This window comes from Hipposideros armiger, unplaced genomic scaffold, assembly GCF_001890085.2.
Source record: "Hipposideros armiger isolate ML-2016 unplaced genomic scaffold, ASM189008v1 scaffold_431, whole genome shotgun sequence".
In the NCBI taxonomy this organism is placed as follows: domain Eukaryota; kingdom Metazoa; phylum Chordata; class Mammalia; order Chiroptera; family Hipposideridae; genus Hipposideros; species Hipposideros armiger.
The window spans coordinates 647,449-655,086 of record NW_017731781.1 but is presented as its reverse complement, the minus strand read 5'-3'; the positions used below and the strand labels follow the sequence as shown (position 1 = coordinate 655,086).

At 42.8% G+C, this 7,638-nt stretch overlaps 1 pseudogene; it reads left to right on the top strand.

Moving 5' to 3' along the window:
• Positions 1–3,316: 3,316 nt before the first annotated feature.
• On the top strand, positions 3,317–4,565 carry LOC109394598 (adapter molecule crk-like; annotated as a pseudogene).
• Positions 4,566–7,638: the final 3,073 nt, after the last annotated feature.

The window sequence follows — 7,638 nt, the reverse complement described above, 5'->3', positions numbered from 1 at the left end:
CTGAGTCTAGGGCTGGGTGAGGCCATGGTCAGGTAGAAGTTGGCACTGATGAAGACAGAGCTGAGGCCGGAGCTAGGTTTCAGCCAAGACCTGGAATGGGTAGGGATGGGTTGGGAGTCCTACCCCACATTACTTCTCTCTTATCCCCTCTGTCAAGTCCATCTCCAGTGCATCTTCCAAATCTGGCCCCCATCCCTTTTTTCCTGTACCACCTGCCACCTCCCTAGCCCCTTTAAGTGCTGAAGGTCTGGAGCCTCTGGCTCCTGGATCTCTCTGGAATACCCAGTCTTCAGGACACAGCATCAGGATGGTGCGGGAAGCACCCAGCTAACGTGTTTGAGCCTGGCCTGTGTGTCTAAATCTCCAAATGTGTCTTATCTGGCATTTCCTGGTTCTGGGACTTGGGCCAAAATTGGTGTCAAAGTTCTTAGTTGTAAACTATGGGCACTCGCTTCAAGTTATTTAAGGAGAGAAGTGATTGATTATAGGATATACTGGGTAGCTCTCAGAATTATCAAGGCTAAAGAACTAGGTTTGGCAGGAACACAGACTGCCACAGGGTTAAATGGGTTGCCAAGGCCGCTGCTGTTACCATTGGACACTAGATGTCACTGCTGTCCCTCTGCGCCCACAGAGCCTAGAAACTGCTGCTGCAGCTCAGAAATGTTCTCTGTTTTATTCACCACTAGTTCTAAATCCAAGTCCAGGGTCAATATTCCTGACCACCTGAACCTTGGCCATGTGCTCTCATCCCAGCTGGAGGCGACACCAGGAAAGTGAACACTTGGTGTTTTCAGTGTCTACAGGTAGATGGGTTCTGCCTCCCATCAAAAATAATAAGGTGAGACATGTCAACCATACCTCAATAAAGTTGAACAACAACAACAATAATAATTATAATTATTATTATTTCTCAAACAAAGAAAGAATTTCAGGTTCAAGGCAGTCCAAACATCCACTAAAACACAGGCTGTCAGGATGGGAATGGAATTTGGATTGAGACAGCAGTGTGTATGCATCCTGCAAATACAAACATGGGGAATTGTTAAAAGCATAGTTCTTGATTCTTAACTCCAATATTTTCTAGGCATCTAGATTGTTGGTGAGACTTCAGTGAAATAAGGTTTGGAAAGGAACAGCTCAACTTAACACAAATAGTAGGCACTGTATTATACAAATAGAATTTCCCTTCCATTTTGTTTCCTCCCATTTTCTGGTCACAAGTAGTCACCCCTTCATCTATACTTCAGTCCCATCTCTACTCCAGTTCCCTGTGCTCCTCATGTCTTGATTTGAGGCGGGGGGGAGTCACACCAGAGGGGCAAGGGGTGATGTCTGTCATTTCCCCTCTGTAGTACTCAACCTTTTAGCTGCCTCTGAATTTTCTGGGCCCATTGTCAGCCTTCCCAACCCCAGCCTGGGACCTCACATCTGATTTAAAGGACTCGGCCTCTTAGAGGACTCCGTTGACAACCCCTACATTTGCCATAGGGTTGCAGTGGCCCTGGGTGGCCAGAATCTACTTCCCAGCTGAATAATGTCAACCAGGGCCAGAAGCCAAGGTGGGAGGAGACAGGCAGTCAGATAACAGGTTACCTGTAGGAATGTAAATTAGACATTCTGGAGATCTAATATGTGTAAGACAGAGTTGTTTGGGGCCTATTCTTAAGGTTGCAACAGCTGTAGCAGTTTCAGATATGACATTCAAGTATAACAATGTTCAGAAGAAAATGAGCACATCTCTTTCAGTGTGTCCCCCTTAGCCGGAAGGAAATCTTTGCCTACAGTCCCCCGCAGATGACTCCTCATCCCATGGCCAAATTTACATCCCATCTCTGTGATTAAATCAGCCACTGACAAGGGGGATGGCACCACACCATGATCCACTTACTCTCATCAGTTCATACCTCTGGGACTGCTGGAGCTATATTTACCTGAAGCACATGACTGTATGGAGTAGGTTGGGTTCCTAAACACCATTTAGGGTCAGTAAGGAGGGAGAAAAAAAAGAATCAGTGTTGCATAGGAAACCAAAAATGTTTGCTTAGCCATCTATGGATTCCCCATTGGTGCCTGAAGGGACTTGGAGAGGTTGGAAAACCAAAGATTACTCTGGAGGGGTCCATTCCTGGGACTCTGCTGGGGACATTTTCTTTGTTACTCACAATGAGATTTGTTCCCTCTGATTTTTACCACAAACTTCTCCTCCTCCACCACATATACACACAAGGAGCAGGAAGAAACACCTATACTTTGTGTAAAGGACCTGACATAATGTCTCGCATGAAGTGGGCATCATCAGTATAGCAGCAATAAAAATAAATAAATGCATTTCTCTCCTTCCCCAGTCTAGATGACCACACCCACATCCTAACTGGTCTTCTGGCCTCCAGCTGTCCCCAGCAATCCATTCTCTTCACTCAGCAGAGTGATCTTTTCTTTCCAAAATTCAAATCTGATCTATCAACAAAGGCTCCCCACTACCCTCAGAATAAACTGCAGACTCCTTAGCCAGGAGCACAAGGCCCTTTATCATTTGTATCCATCCTGAAAACCACACCTTCAGAGCTCTCTCTCCTTTGTATCCTCAGCTTCAGCCCACTCAAGTGGTAAATGACTGAAGCATGAACAGGCACGGCAGGGCTAAAAACTGGATGTAACATCACACTAGTAAAATCTGAGGAGGCTTTGGATGCTCTTCAGCAGCCATTTTTCTAAAAAACAAAACAAACAAACACAAAACCCTCTAAAACACAATATATAGGAAATATAAGGAAATTTCTAAAATTTAATAAAGGGTATTTCTCAAAAAAGGCAAATATCCTAAAGAGGAAAATCATTATATGTATTTCATTAAACAGGGATATCCATTATCACCATTATTACCCAACAATGTCCAGAGAATCTAGCAAGTACAAAAAAAGAAGTGCATATTGATAAGATTGAATACCTAGAAAACACAAGAGGCTCTGGTATAAAAAATTATCAGAATTAATAAGAAAATTTGGCAAGATGGCTGGATACAAGATATATAAATGTAAAACAGTAGCTTTAAGTTCTTTTTCTAGCAATAAGAAAGCTAAACTCCTTCTACAAAACACCTAAAAGTGCTGGATAAAAAGAAAAGGAAAGACATTCCTTTTAAATTAGTAGTTTAGCTAGAAAGAAAGACAGGGAGATTCTTACAGCTGAAGCATGAATCTAGGGCTATAAGCAAAGGCTAAAACAGATAGCCACCTGAAGAGCCGAATACAGTAATAGGGAATTTCAAACTAAATGCCCATGTGGGTGGCAAGCAATGAAGGCTTGGGCCCACATGAGGTAGGGAGTCAGACCATAACAGCAGCCTTAGAAAGTACCACAAAAGGATGAGAAGGAAGTTGGTCTTCCAGGGAAGAAAAGGAGATTCCCATAAAAATTCATAACCATAAACCCGCCATTAAGCGGGATCAGGGCACAAATATACACGTCATTTGAGGTCCAAGAAACGTCCAGCTGAGTGATTTATTTAAAGTGGTCTCAGCTTGGAAGGACCTCAGGCACCTAGCAGAAGCAAACACAAATCCTCTCTAGAAGAATATACCATCAGACCAGACCTGAAAGAATTTTGGGAGACAAAGTTTCCAAAATTAAGAGCTTATAGTGTTTAAAACAAAAAATCACAAAACAAAAAGAAAACAGGATATCAGGAATGAGAATCAGCAGAAATAGTGAACAGCAGAATAGACCTGTGTGGAGTTTAGATGTTGGAATTATTGGGAAAATACAAAATAATTATATCCAATAAGTAGAAGAGAGTTTGAAAACATAAATAAGAAAAAAAGAAACTACTAAAAGAACTAGGGAGATTTCAGTGAGGAATGTCCACAGCTGCTGCCACCATTTCAGGCACAATAGTGAGGCTGAGACCTGAGCTGGCCCACTGCTCAGTGGGTGCTGGGGCCGGTGGGGCTGCACATGGCAACAGTGTCTCAGAACATTAGTGTGGAAACAGCCAAGGTGGGCAACTTCCCCTCAGAGGAGCCGGGTAGCTGGGTTGAGTCCCCTCAGATTCCAAACAGAAGATCAGAAGTTTGATTAATTGCCTACTTTATTGGAATTCTACAAAATGCACTATTTGAACACTACAATGTTGACAGAGCCAATTTCCAGGGCCAGGCAGGGAAGTGGGGGTGATTCTCAGGCAGAAAGAACCAGAGAACTTGTGATCCAACCACTCTTTGACTTTAATTAGTGTGATATAGATCTTGCCTTTAAGAAAGGAGCCACTCTGAGAATCCAGGAAAAGCCTGAAGAGCAGCAGTGGAATCAGGACAGAAAAGGTAAGAGAGGGTTAGTCCCAGTCCCTTATGTTGAGAAGTAGAGACCTATGGCCATCTCAGATTAGCTCTGATTCGTGGTCAGTGAACCGGTAAAAGTCTCAGGATTAACATGAGTGGTCATATGACAGGGGAGTGTAATGCAAACAAGGTCACTTCCCATTTACTTATATCCATCTGCTGGACCAACAGAACCCAATGAGGACTGTCCACAGGTTTGTTGACAGGAGGGGACAGTCTTTTTGAAGGTTTTTGCAACTGCGATCTATACAATTTCTTACAGATATTTAAGACAGTCTAGTTTATATAGCATTCTGTTCCTTATGACCTTCTAGGACAGAATTACTCCATTCTTAGTTGCAGTTCACCATGGTCAAGGTATGAAACTGGAGAGTTACTGTGTTAATTTCTGAATTGGCTAATTTTAGGGGTAGTGGTTATGCCTATGTATACAGATGGGATAGTGTCTTGCCCCTTATTCTCAGGCAGTGCAAATCAACTGGTGGAAAAACTGATGGTGTCAGGAGGGTTGTGTACTGCGTATCTTTATTTATTTAATGGTTTTCTTTTCTTATCCTGAAACCATTCTATCAAATGACAATAGACTGTTCTCATCCACCCCCCTGAAGTAATCATGAACCACATGAGTAATATACAATGGGATTGCTTTTTCACTTATAAAACATGACCAGCTATGACTCATCTGACATTTCAAATCCTAATAATTCTGGAGGCACAACTAGATGTATTTGTCTTCCTTTCTAGCCAGTGAGTCATACATTTTTCTTCAGATTCTGTTCGATTCTTGTCCTTTCCCCAAAAAACTACAATTAGGTTAACTCGAAGAGTTAACTCTAAGTGTATTTTCGTTCCAGATGAGAAGCAGGATGTGTAGAGCACTGTACTCAATGCATAGCATTAAGCCAGTATTGGGTCCACTAAACACCCAGATTTCTGTTACAGCTCCATACTGTACAAGAATATGGAGCTGTAGTATGGATTCTACAAGACTCCATACTTTTAGCTTTCCCTTCATAGTCATGAGACAGCTGCCACTGCCCCAAACATCATGTTCTTAACAAGGAAACATGCACAGCAGTAACCTCAAGCAGGATTCCTCCTTTAGACATCTTCCTTTTTTTTTATCAGGGAAGAAAATCTTTCACATGCCCCAGCAGGTTTCCAGATCTTCAAGTGTCATTGGCCAAAACTGAGCCACATGTCTACACCTAAACCAATACTGACGAAAGGGAGTGGGCTTTCCCTAACAGATTTAAATCAATCATAATTTAGCTCTTGGTAGTAAAGGGGGGAAGGGGCCACCCTGGACTGTTTGCTGTCCTAGACCTGTATAGGAAAGAACCAGAAATGACCACGGAGAGTGTTGGCCGAAGAGCAGAGAACGCTGGTCTGCAGTGAGAAAGAAGAATAAAGCAGATGGTGAAGCGAGGAAAGAGACCCTCAGGGTTCCAGGTCCCCTTTCCAGTCTATCTCGGGGATTTAGCCACTTCCCCGCCTTTGAGTCACCTTTTGGTTTCCTAACGCTGCTTTAGCAAAGTTCCACAAAGACAATAGAAATGTATTATATCACAGTTCTGGAAGCTAGAAATCTGAAGTCAAGAAGTCTGAAATCAAGAGGCTGAAACTTGTAGGGGAGAACCCCTCCTTGCATCTTCCTAGCTTCTGGTGCTTGGCTGGCAATCCTTGATGTTCCTTGGTTTGCAGCTGCAGCACTCCAGTCTCTGCCTCCAAGGTCACATGGCTTTCTCCCCTGTGTGTCTGTGTCCCTTCTCTCCTTATGTGGATAGAAGTCATGTTGGAGTAAAGGTCCACTCTACTCTAACATGAGCTCAACTAATTATACCTGCAACCACCCTATTTCCAAAGAAGGTCACAGTCACAGGTGTGGGGGGTTAGGACTTCAACGTATCTATCTATCTATCTATCTATCTATCTATCTATCTATTTATTTAATTTATTTAAATTGAGGAATTGGGGGAGGGGAACACTGTTGGGGAATTGGGGAGGAAGAACAGCCAAGTTGTTGTTCTTCAGTCTTAGTTGTGGAGGGCGCCAGTTGCCATCTGGCTGCCCGTCGGCAGCTCATGGCCTCTAAGCTCAAGGTGCTGTGTTACAGTCTTAGTTGCGGGTGGGTGTAGCCACCATCCCATGCGGGAGTCGAACCCAGCAGCCTTGTTGTTAAGAGCACGCGCTCTATCCGCTGAGCCATCTGGGTGGCAGCTCAGCTCAAGGTGCCGAGTTCAGTCTTAGTTGCAGGCGGGCATAGCCCATCACCCATAGAACAGTCAGTCTTGTTGTTAGGAGCACATGCTCTCACCAGCTGAGCCATCCTGCTCCTATTGGCAGCTCAGCGGCAGCTCAGCTCAGGTGGAGCATCACTGGCCCATGTGGGAATTGAACCTGCAGCCCTGTTGCTCAGAGCTTGTGCTCTTAAGATAACTCTTAACCAACTGAGCCACTCTGGCTGGCCTTCAACATATCTTTTTAGAGAGATACAATTAAACCCATAATAGGTTGTGTGAGACACCCTTGTATAAGTAATGATCTTTTTGTGTTACCTAAATCCAGAGATTTTCTGTAGTTTATCACCAAAGAGTTCTTCTAATATAGGACTGTAATAGGGGTTCAAACTAGTCCAAACAAACAAGTATAACACCATCCCTTTCTCCGTCTCATCCCCTCCTTACCTAAGACTCTTGGTTTCCAGAAGCAACTTAGAAAACTTTACATGATCACCCAAGAGCAGTTTTATCTTCTTTGACCCAAAGTCCTTTTTCATAAGAGGGTCTGGTATGACTTTGAATAACAGAGGGTTTGTTTGCATAATTAGAGAGCCAGCATGGGAAGTTTCCTAAATTAAAGAATAGTCTTGTTTTTTTAATGTATTCTTGCCAAGAAAAAAAATTCAGGGTAGTGGTGGTGGTCTTAATTTGTGAAAATGTAGCTTTTCAATAACTCTTTTTTTGTTCAATTTGCAGGCCTCCTAATGTGCCAGATTAGTTGTGCTTCCTCCCAGTCTCTGGCCCCCTTTCTTTGTTTTTTGTTTTGTTTTTGTTTTTTTATTGTGAAATACACATTTTTAAAATTATTTTCAGCTGTACAACACAGTGCAATAGTTATACTTTTTACCCCTTGAAGTGCAATGCCCTTCCTCCAATCCACTGCCCCACTTCCCCCCCAATATCATACATATCTATTATAATTCCTTTGACTCCACTCCCACACTATACTCCACATCCCATGATTTTATATATATATATATATATATATATATATATATATATATATATATATATAT